We start from the raw sequence: 23,673 nt of genomic DNA, 5'->3' as shown, positions 1-23,673 counted from the left end.
GAAAAAAATAAAGTTATTTTAGCCCTTCCTCACTGATAATCTTACATGAAAGATTCTTAGAATTTTCAACAAACTCTCCAGCAGTTTCCAGTCCTGCATTAGCTGCTGCTGTCATTTATGGTATTGCAGATATCCAGTGTCTCTGGCCTTGTTCTGTGCAGTGCAGCAGAGCATTGCTGGCTCTCCAATTTCAGTGAAATGCAATTTGCTTCTAGGAAAATTCAGAGGCACTGCTCTCCCCCAGCCAGTTCTCTCAGGCTCCTCTCCAGACAGGCTGAGCTAAGCGGCTTTCCTGAATTTTAGATAGTCATTTGCAGCACTTATGACCAAGATTTAACTTTCTCCTGGTGTGACAAGAAGCTGTGACATGCAAGAATGCTGCTCAGAGCTTTGAAACCTGAGATCTCAAGTGCAGGTCCTGCTCACAAACCATTTTCCCTCATGACCCAGCCCCTGTCCTCTGAGTCCTCTGCTGTCCCACACCTTGGTGCCCCCATTTGTTTGTACAGACCAGCTGAGAAAAATCAAATAGAAAATATCCCCGAAGCCACATGGCTTCAAAGTGCTCTCTGTGAAGCTGTGGCTGACAGGTACAGATGTATTTTATCAGTTATGACCATAACTGGTTTTTCCCCATAGCTGGGAAAGTGTTGGAGGAATAGCAGTTAAATTCCAAATAATTTTGGAAAGGATTGAGAGTCTGGGTAAATCTCCTTTCAGAACATAGGAAGTTTCAAAGAGCACAAGACAAATGCACCAGGTTAATTGGGATAGCACTGGGTACTGAGAATATCAAAGCATGGAAATAATTTTAGAATAATGTTTTATAAATTTCATGTGGAGATGCTGAACTGATGAGTGCCACCTGCACAGTGAATAAAAAGTCAGTCTGAATAAGCATTCTTTGAGATCCAAAAAGAGGAAAATATTTTAAAAAATTTAAAATCTAGGCTATAATTTGTGTCTTTTTAAACAGTCATTCCTACTGCAGAGACAATAAATAAAGCACTTTGATTTACACATGTATTCTATTTTTGAAACCTAACCAAACTGGTTTATTTGGTTTATTTTGACTTTCTGAAAAAGTCTAACCACAACAAAATCTCTTCAGAGCTAGGTACTGCAGTTTAAAAATAACAAAGCATAAATAGCTCTTTCCTGACAAACATTTTTAGAACCCAGCCTGAACATACCCTAAAAACCTCTTCTGCAGCAGAGCAATTACACCTGATAGAGAGCTACATAAAGGATTTATCATCTTATTTAGTGTGGCATTAAGCTGTGCATTGACAATTTCTCATGGTAAATGAACTCCATTCAATATTTAGTTTCTCTACAAGCAGAAGAATTGCAGTTGTTCATTTTAATAATGTACAGGATGACAACAAAATTTCATTTTTCTGTGAGGAATCATGAGTGTGGAATGAGTAGTGACAGGGTAAGATAGGAGGCTGTGCACACATGTATCAGACTGTAGCTGAAAAACACACAAACCTTCCTTTATCTCTTCACGAATCATATTTGTTCTGTCTCTTCATCAAAAAGCCCAAGAGGTTTTTTCTGCTCTCCCTGTGATGTGTTTGTGTTGTGCACAGAAACCCTCACTGCTGCCCTGCCGCCGTCACTCTCGGCTTTTATCAAAGGCAGATTCCAGAGACAAGGAAACCCAAAGCAGCCAGTGAATCCATCCAACTGCTCTGCAGCTCTGCTGTTCCCAGATAACACACACGAATTAGCATGTGGCTATAAGGTCATAAATACCTGCACCACTCAAAGGTTCATGTAGGCAGCAAGAAGACAAAAGTCCATTTTAGCCATGTGCCTGCATTCATGCGCTGAGAGAAATGCAACTCTCATTAACTGGATTCTGGTACAAAAAAGCAATGCAAAATAAGAAAAAAAAAGCTATCTTGCTTTCAGCTGCAGCCTATTTATCCATTGTCTTTCAAGTTCATCTCAAACATTCAGATAAACAAAGATAGGTGATCAAAGGGCTGCGTTACTTTTGGCAATACACCCCTGCTGTAGCCGGCCTTTGATTCTTGTCCTCCGTGTCCTATAGAGCAATTTGTGCTTTGAGGGCTAGGACAATTAAAACTCATGTTGCAAGCACCTGCCTTCAGCAGCAGCTCACTCAGGAAAATGTGCCAGCAGGGCAGGATTTTGGTCATGCAGCTGATGAGGCTTGGTGGCTGCACAAGGGTAGGTTCCTCCCAGCCCTGTCCAGAGCACGGAGCAGGCAGAGCTCCACTGAGCTGCACAGGGGGACATTTCCCTCTGCGCTGATGGACACATCCCTCACAGGGGCCAGCACTGTTCTGTCCCAGCACAAGGCATCGGGAGATTCCCCCTGGGAAGCTCTAACATGGTACACCAGTGTAGCTGTGCTATGTTTTAAAAACTTGCACATGGATATGGCTCGTTTGGTGTCTGATTATAAAGGTGAGGGATGTTTTTGTCAGATGTTTCATTTGCTGAGGCCTTTTTTGCTGTTGCACATTCATTTCTCAGACTGGACAGTGGTAATCAGGTTGATTATGTACATCAGGACGTGCTTCTGCTACAACACAAAAGTCTACTGAACTATGATTAAAGCCTCCAATACAAGATGTTCACTTTGGTCTTATTTTTGAAAGAACTTCTTTTTTAATTTCTTTTTGCAAGATAATAAAAACCCAAAACAATGCTATGAGCAAAACAAGTAAATTACTTGAGCAGTAATTAGCAAAGACATCAGGCCAAAGGAATGCAAACATACAAGTCTCCTGCTGGAGCTCAGTGCAGGAGCCCAGTGTGCTGCGTTAGGAGATTTGTTCAATCTCAGCAACTGCAGAGAAATGAGTGTGGACATGTCTGCTTGTACCTGAGTACTTTTAATACTTTGGAGATACACATCTAATACTCACAGGTATTCACATTCATTTATTCAGACATTCCTCACCCTCAAACCTATTTCTGGTGGAGACAGAAGCTTTGCATTAGCAACAAATTATGCAAGGCTTTCTTCTGCCCTCCCTATAAATGGAACTGTGACATAAGGACTTGAGTAACTGCTGGAACATTATTGCTGAGACATCCATTTAATTTGATAGTGAGGCCAAAAAATACCCAAAAAAGCAAAATCTAAGCCAAGCTGAAGCCTTTGCTTTTCATAAAGTAAGTATTTGTTACTTAGAATAACTGATTCTATGTTCACACGCTAACTTCTAGAATAAAAGGTTCTTTTTCCCTCTTATCACATACAACGCTGAATGGATGGAAAGGAATAGCAATGTTTTGTTGCCAGTGTGTAATAATGCATTTACTGATAATTCCAACTTGGGGTTTGATGGCTTCAGCATCCCCCCATTTCAGTTCTTACACAGATCCCATGCTATCACCTTCATTCTGAGCAGTGTCGCTGCAGTGGCACAGGCACGGGGGCTCTCTGGTGGCTCTGGAATTGCAGGAAAGCCAAGGCTCTGCTGAGGGAAGGAGGGTGAAACTCCGAGGCGTTGTTGCCATCTGGGGAGCTTCAGGGCTGAGACATCTCCCCAGGACACACCTGACAGATACACCTCTTTCAAGGCTGTCTTTTGAGAATAAATCCCAGTGGACTTTCTCCTCCTCTTGTGAAAACCTTATTCTTGTGGATGAGGAACAGTGTGACCAGAGATATGTTGGTGCAGGCAATCTTCTGATGCTTCGCCCCAGCACTCTCTGGGGAAATTATCTAACTTCTTGTAGCTTTCAGACTTCAAGATTGGCTATTTTTACTAAATATTTGGGTGAAACATTCAGTACAAAGCAATAAATTATTTCCTCAAGAAATGGATTTTGATATATCAAGTTTTCAAGTAGGATCACGCTTTTGGCTGACAAGAATGCAAGCAAAATTATTTGCCTTCTTTTTTCCCCCTCTTCCTCTTCACTTACCTTTTGAAAACAGTCAACTGCACTTATTCTTAAAGAAGTATTGATGGTTGTAGACATAGTTTTGTTCAAAATAAAAATTGCATGCTTTATAAGCAAATTTAATAATATTTTAACTATAATATGCAGTATATGTATTATTATAAATTAAATATATTATAAAATGAAATAAATTGTCACTCCTGCTTTTCTTATACCTAGGATAGTTCAGGATATTTCCATTACAACCAAATGCCTAAATTCAGATTTTTAGGTCTATCAGAGTAAAGTGTATTATTGCGACTGTATAAAACAGAGCTACTCAAGAGGAATTCCCATTTCTGGAGCAACCTTAGGAAGTCTTTGGGTAAAGATAAGAAATAGGATCCATTCTCGTATTTGACACAACAAAATAGCATGGATTTATTTAGTTTAATGTAATGTAGTTCACTTGAGTATTTAACTTAAGCACGTGGAAAATCCTAGTTTCTCTTAGGGATAGGAAATAGACTCAAGTGAATAAAAGTCTTTGGTTACTTTTCCTGGTAGCTTTTTGTTGCTTGTTTTTGCAGGAAGTTGAGAATTCTCTGAGGAAAGCTCCGAGCTGTTTGTGTGGCTTTGTGAGTAATGGAAAGAATTTACACAAAATATGCCACTGCTGTGTAGTGATATGGAACAATAAATAATGAAATAGGCGAGAGGTAGGAACTGCTCAGACTCCCTTTCTGTAAAATCTCTTTTCCTAGAGGAAGGTGCGACTGCTGCAGAACAACTCACATGAAACAGTTGGGATGATAATTGCCAAGGAAGCCTGCTGTGGAATTTGGCAAGCAGCCAAGATGTCCTAATCACCTTTACTTTGCAGTTTTTGGTCTGAAAGCACTACTTGGAAGGAGCTGGTATTGTAGAATTTACTAATCCTGAGTAAATGGGATTGTTCTGCTGCAGCAGAAACCTGGGCGGGCTTTCAAAGAATAACAACATATTGAAAATATTATTTTGTAAAAGACTTGACAAAGATATAAAATCCTAGGTAGCTGAAGTTGAACAGTACTGTAAAGAATCCTTTATGCAGGCTGTTAAAATTAACAATTATTTTCTTATGAAAATTGGTAGTTTTCCATTCAATACTGCGTTCCTCACTGAAAGAACAGCAGTTCCAAGAAAACTTTTATCACAGAAGGCAAGAGTACAGAATTATCCTTCCACAGTGACTGAATGCAGTAGAAAACTTTCAAAGCAGCAGGCCCTATAAATACTGTTCTTGCCACAACTATTTACTACAAGGCATAACAGCCCTGGTCTTCATTAGCATTCTCAAATTAATGAATGTCATTAGGAAAGGCAGTGTGTCCCAGGGAAGCAGCTGTTGATGTGCCATGCAGTTCCTTCAGTTCCACCAACATCAACCTTCAAACAGCCTCAACTGCTGGATTTTTAAGCTTCCCCTGGGCTTGGTATTCTGTATTCAGCATTCGGGATTGAGGGGGGTGCCTTTCCATTCAGAGAACTCACAGAATTAAGCTAAAAAAGCTTGGCGAGTTATTCTTACTAGACTCACGCTATCAGACGGATTAACTGAGTCAGGCTTCGTATTTCCTCAGAGAACATTTCAATTTTTGGCTTAATTTCCAGGCACAAGCTTTCCCTTCCAGCAGCAGCGGTGTGAGTGTAACCTCCTCCCGAGTGATGCTCTCACAGGTCTGACAGTGCAGACAAGCAGTCCATGGCTCTGTCAAGGGCTCAAGTTTCCCTCTGCAGCAGTGTGAAAACCAGGATTTGGTTAAGACAACATGGAGAAAACCAGGGTTTGGTTAAGTTCTCTGAGCCTCATCTTTCCTTCCGTGAATAAAAAGTAGGAGCAGTGCTATGCTTTAGGGCTGAGGTGCAGTTTAACAGTACAATTGTATCCTGAGTAAATGGGATTGTTCTGCTGCAGCAGAAACCTGGACAGTCTTTCAAATAAGTTAATATTTTGTAAAACAAGACTCGACGAGGAGCTAAAATCCAAAGGGTGCCAGAGGGACAGCCCCTTTTCCCCTTGCAGCCCCAGCTGCAGCCTCTGCCTCTCGCACCCTGGATCGGCGCTCAGGGCACCGCACCGTGAGTCAGATTTGATGTTTTCCTGACTAACTCCATCGCAGCGCTCCGTGAGCACGGCCAGGGAAGGCTGAGGTGTGCAGGGACTGGAATCTCCCCATCTGGCAGCAGCCCACGGAGCCGAGTTATTGGCTGGGAAACTGCAGCCTGAGCAGCTGGAAACTGATCCCACAAAGAGCAGCTTTTGCATATGCAAAGTAGATCTCAAGGGCCAGCCCTGCTTACTCAGCTGTTTATCGCGCTCACATGAGCAGCAGTATCATGATGTACAGTCAGAGCTCAAGCTGTTAATTCTTTTTTAATCCATTGTTCAAAATCCCATATACATTATAATTAATTTACCTGCCACAGGTATTAGCCTGTTCGAAGAAAGCCCATGTGACTTCTTCAAAAGGTCATAAAAAATAACAGCAGGAGTAAATTGGAAGGCAAGAGAATTTGCTGATAAACAAAATTTTCAAGATGCTTGAAGCTAAAACGCAGCCACTGAAAAAGTGCAATATTAGATGATGAAATAGTAGATTCCACCTTATGCAAGTGGATGCAAAGCAACGGTCTAGGAAAAGACAGCCTGCATTGTGTGTTAGCAGCCAGGGGTTCTGCTTTGGCTCTTGTCAACCAGATAAAGACAGGTGGGATTTACTGGGCAGAGCTCCCTAAAAATGCCAGCTCAGTGCTCAGCAATGGTTAAAACAAGAAACAACATCAGGAGTTTAGGATGGGGGAGAGATGACAACAGAACAGAAGAGAGTATTTACTTAAATTGTAGGATTTAAGGCTGTACCACATTTTGAACACAGCAGGAAGGTCTGTTTGTGCCCTGCAATTTATGTGTAACAAAATTAAGAGGAAGAGAAAAGAGCACCAGGGATTTGGAGAGATAGAAACCAGCTCCTACATGATAAGCACCTAACTGCATTAGGAGTCTTCAGCTGGGAGAGAAAAGGATGAGAGAAAAAATACAGTTATTTCCATAGGACAAGCACCACTCACATGCCTCTATAGTCATCTTGTAGGGACTGAAAAGATTTGAGTGAGAATTAGAGAAACTCAGAAAGTCAGCACTGTGCTGGGTATTTGCAGATATTCTCTATCAAACCACGACAAATCCAGTGAGAGGTGATCAGGAAGGGTGCTGTGTGTGAACAGAAAAGGGTTTTCTCCCACTCTGACTTCCAGTGATGTAGCAATCAATGAAAGGTTTTCCTGAATTGGAGGCTGATTTTCTATTGCTGGGCATTTGAAAGTCTTTTATGCTTTCTCTGAGTTGCCTTTTGGGATTTGTGTTCAGCTTGCTATGATTTTATATTTGAAATACCAGAGCCAAGGGCTTTTAAATTGCCATTTAGAAGCAACTTACACTATGACTTACACAATGACTTCTTGGCAGCTAATATTGCTCCTTGTTCATCCTGTTCAGATTTGGAGGGTAAGATCCCTTTAGTTGTTTTTGGGTTTTTTGAATTAAAATTTCTAGATTACATTGAGTCTCTAGAATAGCATCTTTGAGCTAAACAACCTGCAAGCATTTTATCCCTTCAGCTGTTACTTCAAAATGCATAGATTGATAAAATCAATATTAGTGAAAAATAAGCAATCTATTATTAATATAAATTACTTGTGCATCTCCTAATTTGAAAACTATTTAGGACACAAGATTTAGGTGCAGATCTGTTCTCCATCTGTTCCATAGTTGTTGGAATCTGGATCTGCTAAGCCAGGACAGCCTAGGCTTTTCAGAATAATTATGGCTCAGCTTTAGTGATGCTCTTGTTCCCTCACAAAATCCTGGAGAGCACATTTTGCCATGCTTGGCCTTTGTTTCATTAAGTAGGATAAACACAGAGTTGCTTCTCCAACACAGAAAAAATACCAATATGACATAAAAACACTTAGAACAGTTTTGACAGTAAAGCAGAAAACCCACATGGTTTAAATTAAAGGGTTAAAAAGCTGTGCTGTGTTTACAAAAATTCTAAAAATAACTTGAAAATCCTTGAAAATGAGAGGTGAATCCCAGAGAAACATCTGGAGTGTCAATTTCTGGAATAAAGGTGCATGAAGAATATAAAAAGATGTTGAACTCAGGGTTTTTGTTTATACAGAGCCTGGCAACACAAAGCCCCATGAAAGTGTGCAATGTGTTTTTAAAAAGCAGGTTTAAAACACATGGGATTGTCATGCCAGATTTCTCACAAATACATAAAATTAAGGGGGGAAAAAAAAGAGGATGGGAAAGAGAAATAACATTTTCCCATGCAGGTATTCTGGGGAGTAGAGCAGACTCCACCCAACGTGGTAAACAGACAGTTTGCAGAAAGCCAGGCTGAAAAGAGAAGTACAATGAGGAACTCTGCAGTCAAAAAAAAAAAAAAAATACAGAAGTTCCTCAACTAAATAAATGTTCAGTGCTAAAATTTATCATCGTGATTCTAGGAACTCAGTGATATCACCACAGGCTACAAAAATAGCCACCCAAGGAGTCACATGGAGTGATGTAATGTGAACATGGAAGAAATCCTTGCTTTTTTTAAACTGAAAAATTTATATTCAGCGAAACTCTGGGAAAAGCACAAAGCACCACAAAGGGCAGTGGCCCAGGTCAGGGGCAGTTCAGCTCTCCTGGTGCTCCAGCAGTGTCCCGTGGCAGAGCAGAGAAATCACTGCACGGAAACGATGGGTAACACCTTTATTTCTGATTAAACACATCATCACAAAGCCTCTTAATTCCCTCTGTTGGAGGAGGGAATAGATATGGAGTGTCCAGCAACCCCACCTGGAGGTTCTGCCCTCAGGAAGGCAGTTCATGGCTTCTCAAATACAAAGGGCTTTTGCTTTTCTATCACATGTCCTTGGAAATAAAGACACCCAGGAAATCAGAGATGCAGTGCTGGCATTTCAGTTTGGGCAGCCTGCACTCCCACAGTAACATGCTCCAGGATAAGGTTCTCCAAAATCTGAAGTATTTCAAAGAGCCCTTATTAAAAACATAATCCTAAAACATTTCTAAGGAAGAAAGGAAAAAAGATACAATAACTCTTGAGACTTCCATTGGAATATACTGGAAAAGACCAGAGTGCTGAGCTGTGACAGGTTAAAGATAATTAATGGTTGATGCAGTGTGTTCATCACTGATGGCAGCAAAGAGCATCATTCCATAGCCCTGGTGCATGAGATCATTGGCCAAGTGGGTATTGCTAACCACATGGAAGAACTATTGCTCCTTCCAGCATGGAATGCAGCCAGAAAGAGAAACAAAAAAAAGTTTTAGAATGTCCTTCATGACAAAACAAACTTAAAAAGTGGCTCTGCCATGAGCTGCACATAACTTGCCAGGTCCATCTTTTAGAACTGGTCTTGAATTTTAATTAGCCCATAAATTGATTCTACATTTCTCCCACATCAGGACACCAGTGAGGAGTTCAGCAACAGCCCCATTTGGCTGTGGAGCCTGTCACAGCTCCTGCTGGTTAAAGTTACTCTCATTATCCAGCTCCATTAACTCCAGCTTTCTTTTCTGGAATACCTGAATATTCAAGTGTGATTAATTCTCTTCATAGAGCTATGTGTTAACAAGGAAATATTGTGGTTTTAAGATAGAATGCACAATAAAAATATATACAACAATATCATGGCAAATTTCAGATGGTAATGAGCAACAACCACAAAGGCTTTGGATTTGAAGCAGTGAAGGGCTCAAATTGTGGCTCTACCAGAAAGTACTTAGTCAAGTCACTCAAGGGAGTAACTGAAATTAGCAGATCTTAAATGTTTTACTGGCTCTGAGATTAAGTTAAATGCAATAAAGAGATTTCCAAGAATGGCAAAATGACTTTGTTAGTGATAGTGGGAATCAGTTGGGGAAAAGTGTGAACAACAAGGCAGTAACAGGGAATATCTATTGTACTGTACACCTGGAGCTTCCAAAGCATCAAAACTGTGAGACCACACTAAAGTAAAAATAGATAATCCTGTTTAGTCCTGTTTTTGTTCTCCCTCTGTTCCCAGAAGATAAGGAGGTTTCTCAGATTATTACCACCACTCTCAATTCAAGAGCTCTTTCAGTGCCCTGCGTTTCACTCTGGGTTATTCTGTTCTGTCCCAGCCTTGCTGCTGCTGCTGCTTGCAGTGTACAGCCAGGAGGAAACCAGCATTTCACAGGGGTCCTGTCCTGTCCTGGGCTGAAATCCACAGAGGAGCTGGAACTTCTCAAATCCTCACAAGACCAATTCCCATCCTCACATGACCCAAGGAACTCACAGGACTTGGTGACACCGAACGAGAAAGGCTGAGGTGGAGCTGCCAGTTCTGCTGTGAGTTTTCCACGTGTCCCTGGATTTGGGCTTTGTGTGAGGGGCTCTGGAAGAGCCACTCAGTGCAGCTTCTACACCTGAGCACACGGACCCGCTGCCCTTCTGGGCTCCTCACGCACTCGTGGGCACCAGAACATGCCCCAGCTGTGCCCAAAGCAGCACCCAGAGGTTCAGAGCCTCTGGGACATCAATCATGCTGCAAAGGCCATCCCAGAGGTGTTTTGTGAGACATTAGAGAGAGTTAAATCTCCAATCTTCACTCCTTCTCTTTGCTTTTTACACTTCCATCCCTCAGTGAGAAAAGAGGAAGAAAAGATAAGCTAAACATCACAAGACTCCTGGGTGTTACTGCAATGAGCATGCAGTTCTGACATTCTGGAACATATTTGGGAGATGCTTTGTTCAGGAAGGGTCCACAGCCTCCCCAGGCCTCAATTTCCTATCCTTGCAGTGGAAACAGGTCTTTCAACACTTCCACAACTGTTTATGAGGCATTGACAGTGGTTATATGAGGGACAAATTCATCATTCCAAATCCTGCCAGCACTGGACATAACTGTAATATTGCCAAGGAAAAGATCTCCAATGTTTACTAACACTGGAAACTGTGTTCATGAAGAGGGAGACATTGGAAAACAACAAAAAGCCCACCTGGATCAGGGAGAAGGATTGTAGAGCATAGAACAGAAAACAGAGATATTTACTGCACACGGCTATTTCCTACATAAAATTCTCCCTTCAGCCATGAGTCAGCTGGAGAAGTGTTATCCCACTTCTGGGGGACGAGAGGCAAAGTGAGCCATGGGAGTTAAGCAGGAGTGAACCTCACTGATGTCCCTGGGCCAGGCAGGTGGAGGTGTCCCTGCACAAGAAACTCCACCCTGTAGGAGAACATCCCAGCTGCAAAACCATGCTCCTTCGTCTGAGGCATCTGCCTCCCTTCTTTTCCATTGGGTGTGGGGAATGAAGAGGGAAAAATCTCTCAGCAACCTGTAGAGAAACTCCTCACAGAAGGGCAGGCTCTCCAAGAGCATCTACTTGCATGTCTGTCCTCTCAGGAAAAACTGCTTCTGGTTTAAGTTTGATTTTCTTTTTCCATTCTTACCACTTACCATTTGTTCCAAATATCTGTAAAATCTCACATGTCTGCCTAGGAAGAGTCTCACCAACATGCTTGCAGCATAAACAGTCTGCTCTTGCTGTCCAAAACATAAACAGAACCCAAATTAAGAGTTACTCACTGCTCAGCAGACTGAGTGGCATTAAAATGATATGAACTTTGCCCTTCCCTGCCTAGCAGCCCTGTTTTTCCCACGGCCTTTAAAAGAAGGAACAAAAATCAGGTGATGTTGCAGGAGTTACAGCTGCCCCCTGACATTTTTTTATGGAGACTATTTGATTCCAAATGGTAAATGTCTGAAAGTGCCATCCCAAAGCAGCAAGTTCCTAGAGAATAAAGGTGATGGCCACTTCAGTTCCAAGCTGTCCGAAGTTTTCTTTAGCTTGGGCTCATCTGATCTTTAATGGGAAACACAATTAAACACCACTGACATCTAACATTCTGGGAGATCTGAAGAATACCAAGTAGTTTTCCTTCCAAAGCTATTTTTGAAAATGAAGACTTCCACTGGAAAGTTGAAAATAAGAAGTTACATGGAATTCATCTTGAATTCTCTGGCCACATACAAGTTTGTGTTTGCATTAAGCTCTCATCTCCTGGAGGCAGTCATCAATAACTTGCTGTTTGATCCTGCACAGGGAAATTCTTCCCTGGATCCTCAGGAGTGTGGCCCATCCGTGATACCATCGTGGCCTGGCTTGAAGAACAGACGATGGTCCCTGACCAATCCTTTTGAACTCTGGCAGAGCAGTGTGGTTATTTCTCATGATTTTACCAGGCAGAGAATGATTCTGTCCTGTGATCCAGCCATTCTTTTGGAAATCCAGCAGCTCCAGCTCTCTCATCACTCCCAGTCCTTTCACCATCTGCTCCTCCATCTCCTGGGATGCAGCATCCAGGTCATTACTTCACAAGGCAGATGGACCCTTCTTTCTCTCCTTCAAGACCCAATGTGGTTTTTTTTCAGCTGAGGTTAAATGGGAAGCAGAATCAGGAATCCAGCCCTCACAGGAAAAAAGAAGCAGAAAGTATCCCAGAGTCCAGGCCAGTCCTTATCCCTTCTCCCCAAGGAACAGGAATGTAATTCATAAATAAGGACAGCAAACGAGAGCTGGATCCCACAAGGATTGCTCAGGGATGTCTCCAGTGGGTCACTGGCTGAGGGAAGGTAGTGGAGCTGCAGCTGAGGTGGCACTGGCAGCCTTGTTTTGCCAGGCAGCTTTAGAAGTGCCTGCTCCCCAAGGCAAACAGCATTCCATGAATTTAGGAGACTCCAGATAATCAAATAAATAGATACACACCCAACTCCGTGTGTTTTTCTTTTCTGTGGTAGAAGTTTTCTTCCGCAGGTCATTTTGGGGTCCAGCCTGTGCTTTTTGAGGTTAGTTCTGTAATCCCAGCACCAAATTTATAGCTGAAGGTATTCTCCAGCTGTTCGTCACCGAGGGCCTACACACAGCAGAGTGCTAGCCACCAAAACAACAGAAAAAGGTTTAATCTCTCCTTTTCAGTGATGTCTCCAAGAGACCATGAGGGGAAGATAACTAGAGAGGGAGGAAAATGGCCTTTTAGACTCTACCCAGTATGAAAGGGGACGGTGCTGGGAGAGGCTGAGCAGTTTTAGAGGATACAGCCAAGACCATTTTTGAAACTTGTCAACAAAACACCACAAAAATTAGGGGTAAAGTCTCTTTTGTATGTGCCAAGTCCTCAGGTTCTGCCAGACCCAGGTGGGATAACCCAAACCCAGCTCTGGTGGCTGGTTTTCCGCTTTTTCTTTTTGTCTTTCAGTCTCTCCTGATGGAACTGGTTTACTTTGTATAAATACACAAAAATAGGAGCAAAATCCTGGAACTTCTTTGTTCCAAGTGATTGGCCTAGACTTTGTGACAATTTGGAATGAAGGGATGCCTCATGTAAACCAGAAACTTTGTGTTAGAACTCTGAGACCTTCCCTGACATAAGCTGCACCAAAATAAATTGGTTTCCATGCAAAACTTTTGGGTGTGAATCTCATTTCCCAATGAAAAAGCATTTTGTCAAAAGATCCTTGATGAGTTCCTTTTCTGAAGAAATACGTTTTGAGTAATCACTCTACAGGCCAAGGAGATATTTGAAAATCATGAGTTTCATCAGTGTCATCCCACAGATGCAATTTTACATAAGCAATTAACTTGACAAATCCACATAAGCATTCTCTACTGGTTTGCAGTTATTTTCAGGCAGCTGCAATTTATTGATGAGTGGTCTTTGCATATGAATAGAGTTTGATCTGTGCAGGACTAATTTCTACTTCTGAAAGAGATTTAACATCTTCTGCTTCCTGCTAGAAAGCAATTACAATTTCTGTGGACAATTCAGCATTGAACACTACCCTTAGATTGGAAGCTGGGTTTCATTCTTAACTTGTTTGCTTGCTTTTGATATTGCCCAATAAATTCCACTGAAGCAGAATCTTAAAGGCCCATCAAGTGATAATTTACAGGACTCTGAGCAGCGAAATTATGGGAACACAAGAGAATCTGAATGTTTTGTATTATCTTTGTGCTTACTCCAAACCAGACACACAAAGAGTCTTTTTGCAGTTGAGTGCTGACAATTTATGCTCCATTGCAAGGGAAGATGTGATCACAGAAGGGCCCTGTCAGGTTTCGTACAGGGAGATGGAGTTAAAGCAACAGTGATTGTGAATGGCAACCTAGGAAGCAGCTTTAATGTATATAACATACACATATTCCCTAATACTCCACGTTTTTCTGCTTGGCATGACCCCAGTGAGTTTTACTGACCTCTAGATGTAACAAGACTAAAGCAGAGGTGCCTCCACACAGTGTTGCTGCACCCTCCATGTGTAACCCCAGGGCAGCATCTGAAGAGGTTTGATGCTGGTGATGCAGGAACAGTTCAGGAATTCCTGCTAATGGAATTGACTGCATAGTTCAGTCTCTGGCCACAGGTACTGGCCCTACAATTTGGGAAATACATTTTTCTTGGATGCTCTCTTGTCACCACGTGCACAAAAGTGCCTGCGGACAGGACAAGCACCCTAAATTCCCAGCTTCTCAATAATTTTCCCTCCTGACTTGAACATCCTGTGTCTTGTTTCTAGAGCAGAGAGCAGGGACCACCACACCTCTGCTAACACGGCCAGCATATTTTCATTTCCCCTCTGGCCTTTTTAAAATCCAGCACAATATGGGTGTACAAGCTACCAATATTGAATTAAGAGTTCCACAACCGTGTTCAAAAGAGCTGTGAAATGCTGCATTTTGTTTGTTGAATAAGAAAAACAGTTCTAGTCCACTGGTGGTTGGAGACACTTCAGCAGTGAGATCATACCTTTTTATAATCTCAGTATTTAGAGTGTAATTGAAACCAGGAGAATAAAAAACTGCCTCTTGAAGACAGAATGTCTCTGCTGCAAATACTCACATTTGGAGGTGCAGGATGCAGAAAGGTGGGACTTAGAGCAGTTTATCACAAGCAAAGGGGCACAGAGCAATAGCATTAAGGGCCTTTTTTCATATAAATTGATAGTTAATAATATAAAGGTGTGGTGGGTGTGGAAAATAGGAAGAGAGGCAAGCACTGGATAAGAAGTATTAGTGGGAAGGATTCATTTCACACCAGGGATTCATTTCAGCTGTATCAAAGAATGATGGTCCTGCTGACGCCATGGTTCATCTCTGCTACCTTTGTCCACACATAAACACTTTAGTCAGTAATCACTTCCATTTCCAGGCATCCTGATCAGGCATCAGTGTTTATTCTGTGCCATGGCATCTATTTAGTCTTTACAAAAGTGGCGTGACAGCCGTATTTGAATCTGGACAATTCTATAAACAACATTGCACAAGCTTCTGATTAAGGCCTAAACGTGTAAAACTTTGTGTACCAGTAGTTCCTCATTAGCCTGCACTCAAGAATTCGAGAAATTCTTTGGTGAAATAATACATTTCCCCCAAGCCCTTGTTAGCAAATCAATTCTGAATTGATGTGGCATCTGCTCATTCACAGTTTCATCAGCTCCTGAACCAATATCAATTGGTGGGATTCTCCTGGAAGAGCTGAGGCTGTCACTGCATTCTTTCAGCTCTGTGTCTGTAGGGAGAATGGGGCCAAAGAAGGAACCAGGAAAAGGTAACAAAGCATTCTTCTGGGATTTTGAGGCTTTGAGGAAAGGACTGCAGGATTTTGGCAGCATGTGAAGGAATCCAAATGCAAAGCCTGTGAGAGAAACCAGATTCACAAAGGTGCTGGCAAACAGTGGGAGGCACTGGCTGGCAAGATGGGAGAGTGATTAACCCCAGGAAGCTGGCAGGGAGGCTGAGGTGGGAGGCTTGGGGGAAATTCAGCCAGGTTTGGGGTTGTTTTTCACTGCTCCACACCGAGCTGGTTCTTACAGCTTCATCCTGGCAAGTGGGCACAGCAGGAGTCGGCAAGGCAGGATACTCTAAACTCGATTTTGAAATTGAGAGCTGCCTATCTGCAGAGGTAGCTGTTATCAGCCTGGCTTTATTATCAGCCAGGGCAAACACTTCCTTCGCATTGCAGCCACTTTCCCCAGCAGGTGCTCAGGTGGCCGCTGGTTCAGCTGCACTCCTACATCCCTCGGTGCAGCTCCTGGTGTCCAGGAGAAAGGAGCAGCCTTGTGGAAACAACCCAGCAGCAGGACACCTTTAAGTGCCCTGATGGGACCTCAGAGTGTCCTCAGAGAAAGGCTTGTGTGGATGGAATAAACGATTTTCCTTAATTCACTCACATACGCAAAACTGCACTGAGCTGGTTCTAGACTGATTTGAGCTCCTCTGAGAGAACTGTATCTTGGGTAACTCCAAGAATAATAAATGAATAAAAAAGTAGCATATAATGAATTTGAGCTTTTTTAGAAGCCTTTCAGACACAGGTTCCTTCAACTGAATTAGGAGAAAGAAATGACTATCAAACCTGTTGGGGTTTTTTAATCTCAGTACATAGGAACATCAACTTCTGTAATGCAATCTAGTGATATTTTCTCAAGAATAAAAATTACTGCAAGAATCCCCTCTTCCACGTGCCCATACCCTCCCACAGCATCACCCACCCCTCACAGTATGGGGTGAAAACTTTGATGGAAGGAGTTAATTTGGGCAGAGGAAGAGCTGACATAGCCAGCAAGACTGCACATCCCCTGGTGTGTAAATTAACTGCAGGGACTGGGTAAATTCCCCAGTTCTGGCTGCTCAACATAGGCTTCAATATCTGCCTGCCTAGTTCCAAGCACTGTTTATTTACTCTGTGAGCTGAATACCTTCAAAAGGGACACAAAACTGTCCCAAGGGTCTCTTGCACACCTTGTGTTTCCACACAAAGAACCAGAGCTGTCTCCAGCCCATGTGTAAAATTAACTGTGGCGTTTAAATGCTTTTCACAGCTAAAATTTATAAATAATAAAAAAGAAAATTTAAATAAATAAAATAGCCCCAATTTATCATACATTAAATGGCTTTCTCAGGACAGGAACCTTATATTTTTGTACTCACCAATATATCACATACTGTGAGTAAAAGTAAAACCATATCCACGTTTTGAAACAACAAAACAAGATTTATAAATGTATATGCAACTTTATAATCTGAAGAGCAGAGTTCCTTCTGCACCTTGGAAACTCTACCTTTGATTAAACAGCGATTACAATCTTCCCTCAGATAAAATATATGTGTGTGTGTATATATTTATGTGTATCATTTCAAAATCAAAGCCTTGCACTTCTGGATGTCATCTGCTGGCACTGGGAGCTGATCCCAGCACCCCAGAATGCAGCTTGGCAGGTATTCATCTCCTGCCTATAAAGGGCTCTCTAATTGCCCTGGGTTTTTTCCCTTTTGAACTGGCTCACTAACCTGTAATTTCTCCTGCTATCTCCCCAAAGGTAAGTGAGGTATCTGGTACACCCAAGGAATTCCTCATCTGCTACAGGTGACTTCAGCTTGGGAGTTGCCACCACCAAGGAAGAATGAATTTCCATGTACCCAGGTTTCAGTAACATCCCTGGGCAGGAGGCATCGCTCCTGCTTCCATCTTCACACCGTTTGTTACCTCTTAGGAGGAGAACAGCAAAGCCTTTGTGAAGCCTCCTCCTCTGAGCTCCAGCACAAGACCAAAACTGGGAGAGATTCTGATCATTGAGCAAGTATTGACTTGATTTAATAAGGCAAGAAGAGCCCCAGTGAGCAATCGCAGTTGCTGCTGCTCCCCACTGGCTCCAGGTGCTGAGCAATTCAGCCTGACACACTTTGTCTTCCCCCTTTTGCAAAATCAGGGTTGTTCTTGCATTGGGCACTTTGCACTCAGGCAAAGGCATTACAAGGAATCCTCCACTGTCTCAGCTTGAAAAGATTCTGCTGTTAATGAGCAGCTGGTCAAGGCCAAAGCCGTGTGAAAGTGGGGAGGAGGCTGCAGGATTAAATGCAGAGGAGCATGGAGTGACAGTGGGTCTGTGGCAACCAGAAAAAGGGCTGAAATATGAAAACACCAACTCCTCTCCTTTTACTCACTCTGAGAAACATTCTTCTTCCTGCTGGCATCAAGCCCCTGCTTTCATTGTGGCCTCGGTCTTGTTGCACATGTGGGGAAGTAGACAAGACACCAGGAAAATATTCAATCCCAAGCACCTGGAGTTTGGCTTTTGGAATGCACAGGAAGGCCAGGATTTATAACAAAGTCTGGGATAGCCTTTACTCCAGACAGCAGCACTGCTTTCCCTGCCTCAGCATTCAAGCCTCTGTACCCAAAACTGTTCTGTGTTTTTTAGTACTCATAACTACAAAGTTCATTTCAAATCCACCACAGATTTCCTAACAGAAAGTCTGAAATCATTTTCTCTATGGAAGTTATGGGAGGAAAGTCAAGTTTCAGCCAGATGGTTTAGGTATTGGTGAATTGGTGGGCAGGCAGATTATAAATTCAAGTGAAACCAGTGAAATTATTCCCATGTCCGTGCTAAGAAGTGAAAGTAAGAAAAGATAATCCAGTCTGTGGGGTGTCTCTGTGTGTGTGGTGCTTCCAGCAGCACTGGAGACAGTGGGTGGAGAGGTTGGAGGGGGTGTGGAGACATCTTACAAAAGCAAAAACAACCTGCAAGTGCAGCCAAAAATACTCTGCTTCAAATTCAGTCACTGAGTTAAAAATGCCAGTGAAGCCCCAGAGTGTGAACCTGCCAGCATTCAGCAAAAATGTTTATTCTCTTTTTTCCTTTAATACAGTCCCTGCAGTAATTATTTCAATAATTACACCCTGAAAGAGTTGGAGAGCAGGGGCTTGGCTCCTACAGAGTGCTTCAGCTTTTAGATTTATTTTCTCTACCTCTGTGTTCACGGTTTTATTTGTATGCAAACAATATTTGTGCAGGTGCCTACCTGGGGTTTGGGGCATGCAAAGCCAGGGCTTGCCAAAACTTTGCATTTTTTGTTTTCCTTTTCTTAAGCAAACAGTCATTTCACATACCAGAGCGTTTGGGCACCAGGGGGATGTATTCTGTATAAAAGTCCACATTCTTTATGGAACTGTTATACTTCCTTCTTGCACTGCAAGTGAACGGGGGACAAGATAGAATAGAAAAAAACCTTGTGACAGAATTCTGGAATCTTTCTCTGCAGCCTCCAAAGTTAAAAGGTTTCTCTCCTGACCGCCTGATACGCTTCCTGCTACCTGATACACTCCAGGGTAACAAAATACTTGAGGCAAGGAGAAAGAGTGACTCCTGGTTGAGAATATCCAAAGGAGGGGACAAGCAAAGGACCCTCAGACATGAGGTTCTTCAAGCAGGGACTTCTGGACACCTCGTGGGATCAAAATGAGCAAGTCTTAAACCTGAGTGTCAAACTGAATCTGCTGCTATTCAACTGATTTTAAAAGTTAATATCATCCTGAGTATCAAAATGAAGAAGTATTTCATTAAATTTTCAGGGCACTATGATTCAAAATGAATAAGCCCAACCCATCTTTTGGGGGAGAACTGTGTGAGCAAGGGGTTTGTGCAAGGATCAGTGCAGTGCCACAGCTCCTTTTGGAGTGAATGCTGCTCCATCCTTGGGCTTTGCTGGCAGCTCTGCTCCTCTCTGGGGCTTTCTCTGGCACCACCACCCCGCTGGGCATTCCCAGGAGGGATGTGCTAAGGGGAAAAAGCACACCACTACTCTCATGTTCTCCCAGACAGAGGAAGGAGCACAGAGCACCCCAGCATGTGGCACAATCCAAACCAGAGGAACATGCAAAAAAAATGGGAAAAATGTCAGATTTTGTGTGAAATGTCAGAAATGAAGGAGGCAGCGACCACATCAACGACAACAGGGCCCACACTCAGCAGGAGCTGAGGGAGTGCTGACTTCACCAGGGGATGCAGGGCAGGGAGCCAACGACATTAATCCAACATGCAGTGCCCAAAACACTCATCCCAACCTTTTTGCTTCAGATTTTGAGGCTGCATGGGCTACCTGTCAGTGGAGGGAAACACAGGGTGGCTTTGGAGCTTAGAGGGGAAAACACAGCAACAAAACATTTGGGGAAAAAACTTAATACACTCCCATTTTGTTATTCCTTCTCCCCCAGCCTGATTAATGGTAGTTTATCAAGGATTTGGATTGGGAATATAACTTGACATTATACTTAACTTGTAAACTCCTCTTTCAAAACTGAGGACAAAGTGTGCTCCATTGTCCAACACAAGCAGGTGTCTCTGCCAAGAAAAAGGACACTGGGCAAAGGGGTTCTGATGGCTATTGTTTGGCACAGGTCTGTGTCTGTAAAAAACCTCCATTTCCACTCATTTGGGTGGGGAGTTTTTATGGAACAAGCTTGATTAGGTTGCTTTCCTAAGGAGAGGAAGCTTATGTAATGGTTCAGTCTATCTCTTGCTCCAAATTTCATACATATTTGACATATGAGTCAAGGCCTCAAAAATAATTAATTTTCTAAAGTTTCTTGGAAGTCAGCAACTGAAGACAGAAAACGGAACCATGTTCATTCCTCAGCTGAAGGAAAGACAGAACTCAGGCACCAAATATCCTGTTTATGCAGCAGGCTGGCCAGTGCCCATGCACCTGAGGCTGAATTAGCCCCACGATGAGAGGGGTTTGCCCCCTGAAATGAGGACCACAGTTCAGATATCTTTATTTATCATACTGGGGAGCCGAGGTGCTTTAGGGACGAGACCACACAAATCTGTGGTGAAACTGCTTTAGTCTTGCTGCTCATGGAGCAATGGGGGTTTTTATCCCCTTGAAATGTGCTCTGACATTCAGAACACAGTAAGCTCAGTCCCCTCATTCTTTAAAAAAGCCATGGAATACTCAACAAACTGTACCAAAGATGAGGCACAACGCAATTAAAATCCTGGGAAGTATCCACAACATTCTGGTCCTTGACCATGGTGTGAATGGGCAAGGGTGGGGAATCACCTCTGATCCACCTCTCTCAGCCCACTTGGATTTCCCCAGGCTGCCAGAGAATGGGAACGGGACTGGGGCTGCTGCTCAAGTGCAATCTGTTGGCTCTGATTCTGCTGAGGAATAATAGCAATGCAGTGATATAACTGCAGGAAACTGTCCAAAATCATCAAATGCCTCACTTTGGTGGGTTCTTTTTTTTTCTTTCCTTATATCTGTGTCATTCCCTTTCCATTTGTTGTTCACAGCCTGAATTCCTCAGATAACTTTGCTGCAGACTTGACTTTTACTGCAGATACAGAAAACTGCCTGGAAGTTTTGCTCCTTGGTTGTTCTGGCTGCTGTCCAGCCCCAGTAACACTCAAGATGCAACACATCCAACTTGCTCCAGCAATCATTCTGTAAAATACAGCAAAAAAACCCAAAGGATCCTACACAAAATTAGCTGCTACCTTAATTAATGACTTCAGGAAGCAGTAAAGGTGAGTCTGGCCCAGGTCTTTGGAGGGGCAATTCTAATTCTGCTGGAGAGGAGAGGTGAGCCTAAAATAAATCAGTACAGGGCTAATAGGAGGTCAGTAAACATTGGAGATTTTCAGTTAATAATGGGGGTTTTCTACCCAATTCCCAGAGGATGTTGGTAGCTCTGGCTGCACCCTGGGCACACCTTGAAGCTGTTCCCAGCACCTGCTGCTGGAAAATGAATGTGGAGACACCGGGGTTGCACCAGGCAACTCTTTTAACAAAAACGGAGCTGATTGCTGTGAAACAGAGCTTCAGCCGAAAGGAAAGCTCCTCAATAACAGCTGGAGCTGCACGAAGCTCATAAAGACAGCAAGGCAGGTTTGGAAGCTGCCCGAGAGCGTGACACACATCATACACTGTACACCCAAGTGCTGGGGATAGCCACGCCCGGCGCCCCCAGGGATGCACACGGCGGATTTGGGGCGTCTGTGCAGGGCCAGGGGCCGGACTGATGTTCCTGTGGGTCCCTCCTGACTCGGGATGTTCTGTGATTCCATCAAAAACACCTGTGCAGTTTGAGATCCCCTCCAGCTTCCTCCAGAAAGCACAGTGTGAGCTGCTGCTCTGCAGATGAAGAACCAAAGCAAATCTCAAAATTGCCTAACAGGGCAAGGTGCTGGGCCCCATTGCTCCATCCCCTGCAGGAGCCCGAGCTGCAGACGGGACTTTGCAATCCCTGAGCAGCACAGGCTGCTCCAGGCTGAGCACAGGCTGCTCCCGTGGAGCAGCAGAACTCCCCAGCGCTCACCAAATGCTAATGAGGGCCAGGATTAAACTGTGGCACACTTGGAAAACGCAGGCCTTAATGCACATTAATCTCAGCCATGGTTTGGAAACTCCTGACCTACATGCAGGGAGCTCCCGGTGCAGATGGGCTATCGGAACGCCGGGACTGTGCGGATATAATTCACTGTTATGCAAACACGCAGCTACTTTTCAACCTCACTTTCACACTCCTCGCGGGTTTCGTCTCAAAGCATCAGAAAGGGAAGCAGAAATAGTCTCCTGCAAAGAGGCTTCGATTAAATCTAGAAAGGATTTTTGCAAACAAGTCAAAGGCACGCAGCCTGAAAGCCTGAAATGGAACGGTGCTGTTCCAGGAAAGGGCAGTCACACCTCAAAATACAACTTTGTACCTTGTGAACATGAATCCCTGTGCTGCTTTAATATTTAAGTAGAAAACGACAATTTCAAAGATTATTAGATTACGAATTTTCCTTAGAAAATGTGGAAATTTCCACCAAATCGTTCATACAAAATTCATAAACCTCCCTTTAGAAATAGCACTGGGGCTTTTCCATCTGATTGCAGACTAATTAATTTAACCTTTGGAAGCAGGTTCGGCAAGTATTTAATCCTGACCCTTTAGCCTGGAGTCACAGATCCATTATTAATCTTCCAGACAATTGAAAGCGCTGCAAAAGCTGTGAAAACCCCATCGCCCCCACCCGGCCCCCCTGGCACTCACCAGAACCGTGTTCCCACACCCAGCCAGCCCACGGGCACCATCCGGGGAGCTCTGGATCCACGGAAAATCCACAGGGACCCAGCTGGGACTGCTGAAGCAGATGCACCCGGGGTTAGCAGTTCTCGGGGAGAGCCGAGGCACCGGGAATGGTTCTGCTTCCCAAAAGGCTCCAACGCGTTCTTTGTGCGGGCACAAATACCTGGCCCCACAGGCTGAGCCCGGCAGGGTCACACGGGTGACAGGGCTAAAAAAGGCAACCCCAGAGGTTTCATTTAAACTGCCCCATAATGCTGGTGTTTTCCCCCGGGGCTGCTCTTCCAGCCTTTCCTACAGCTTTCCTGGAATTTTAATATCCCGCTCTCTTCGGGTTTGTACTTTTTGATTCTTTTATTTTTAGCTGCAGTATTTCACAGTGGTCTGCAGAGCCTGCTTGACGCCAGCAAATGTAACTGGATCCCGAGTTCCTGCGAGCCAGGAATCGCAGCCACGATCAGCACGCTGCGAGAGCACAAACCCCGGCACTGGGCACAAGCAGGGAGCCCGAACCCTGCCCGGATCCCAGGGCTTGGGAAAGGAGGCACGGGGAGCTCCTCGGAATGGAAAGAAGAGCTGGGAAGGGTTAGGGGTAAGCAAATAGAAATCGAAGATGCCGAAAGGTCTGTCCCGCAACAGATCTGTGTGAGCTGGCTTCCAAAAGCTCGAGTTTACAGAAAAGCCCGAGATATTTCACTGCAGTAAGCTGGGAACGGGCCCGGCGCGCACAACGCGGGCTGCCTTCAGAAGGGGCTGCTGTCAGCAAGGCTGGCTGGGCTGGCTAAATAAGAAAAGGCTG

The 23,673-nt window shown here is 43.6% G+C and overlaps 1 protein-coding gene across 1 annotated transcript in view; it reads right to left on the bottom strand.

Moving 5' to 3' along the window:
- RAF1 (Raf-1 proto-oncogene, serine/threonine kinase) overlaps positions 1-23,075 on the bottom strand; it is a 65,163-nt gene extending 42,088 nt beyond the window's left edge. The window contains exon 1 of the mRNA XM_017737306.1: positions 22,842-23,075. The gene's annotated coding sequence lies outside the window, so the exon portion shown is untranslated. The remainder of the gene's footprint in view (positions 1-22,841) is intronic.
- Positions 23,076-23,673: the final 598 nt, after the last annotated feature.

This window comes from Corvus brachyrhynchos, unplaced genomic scaffold (genome assembly GCF_000691975.1).
Source record: "Corvus brachyrhynchos isolate BGI_N302 unplaced genomic scaffold, ASM69197v1 scaffold266, whole genome shotgun sequence".
NCBI classification, from domain to species: Eukaryota; Metazoa; Chordata; class Aves; order Passeriformes; family Corvidae; genus Corvus; species Corvus brachyrhynchos.
Note: the sequence above shows the minus strand (reverse complement) of the source record. Positions and strands in the feature narration are given on the sequence as shown.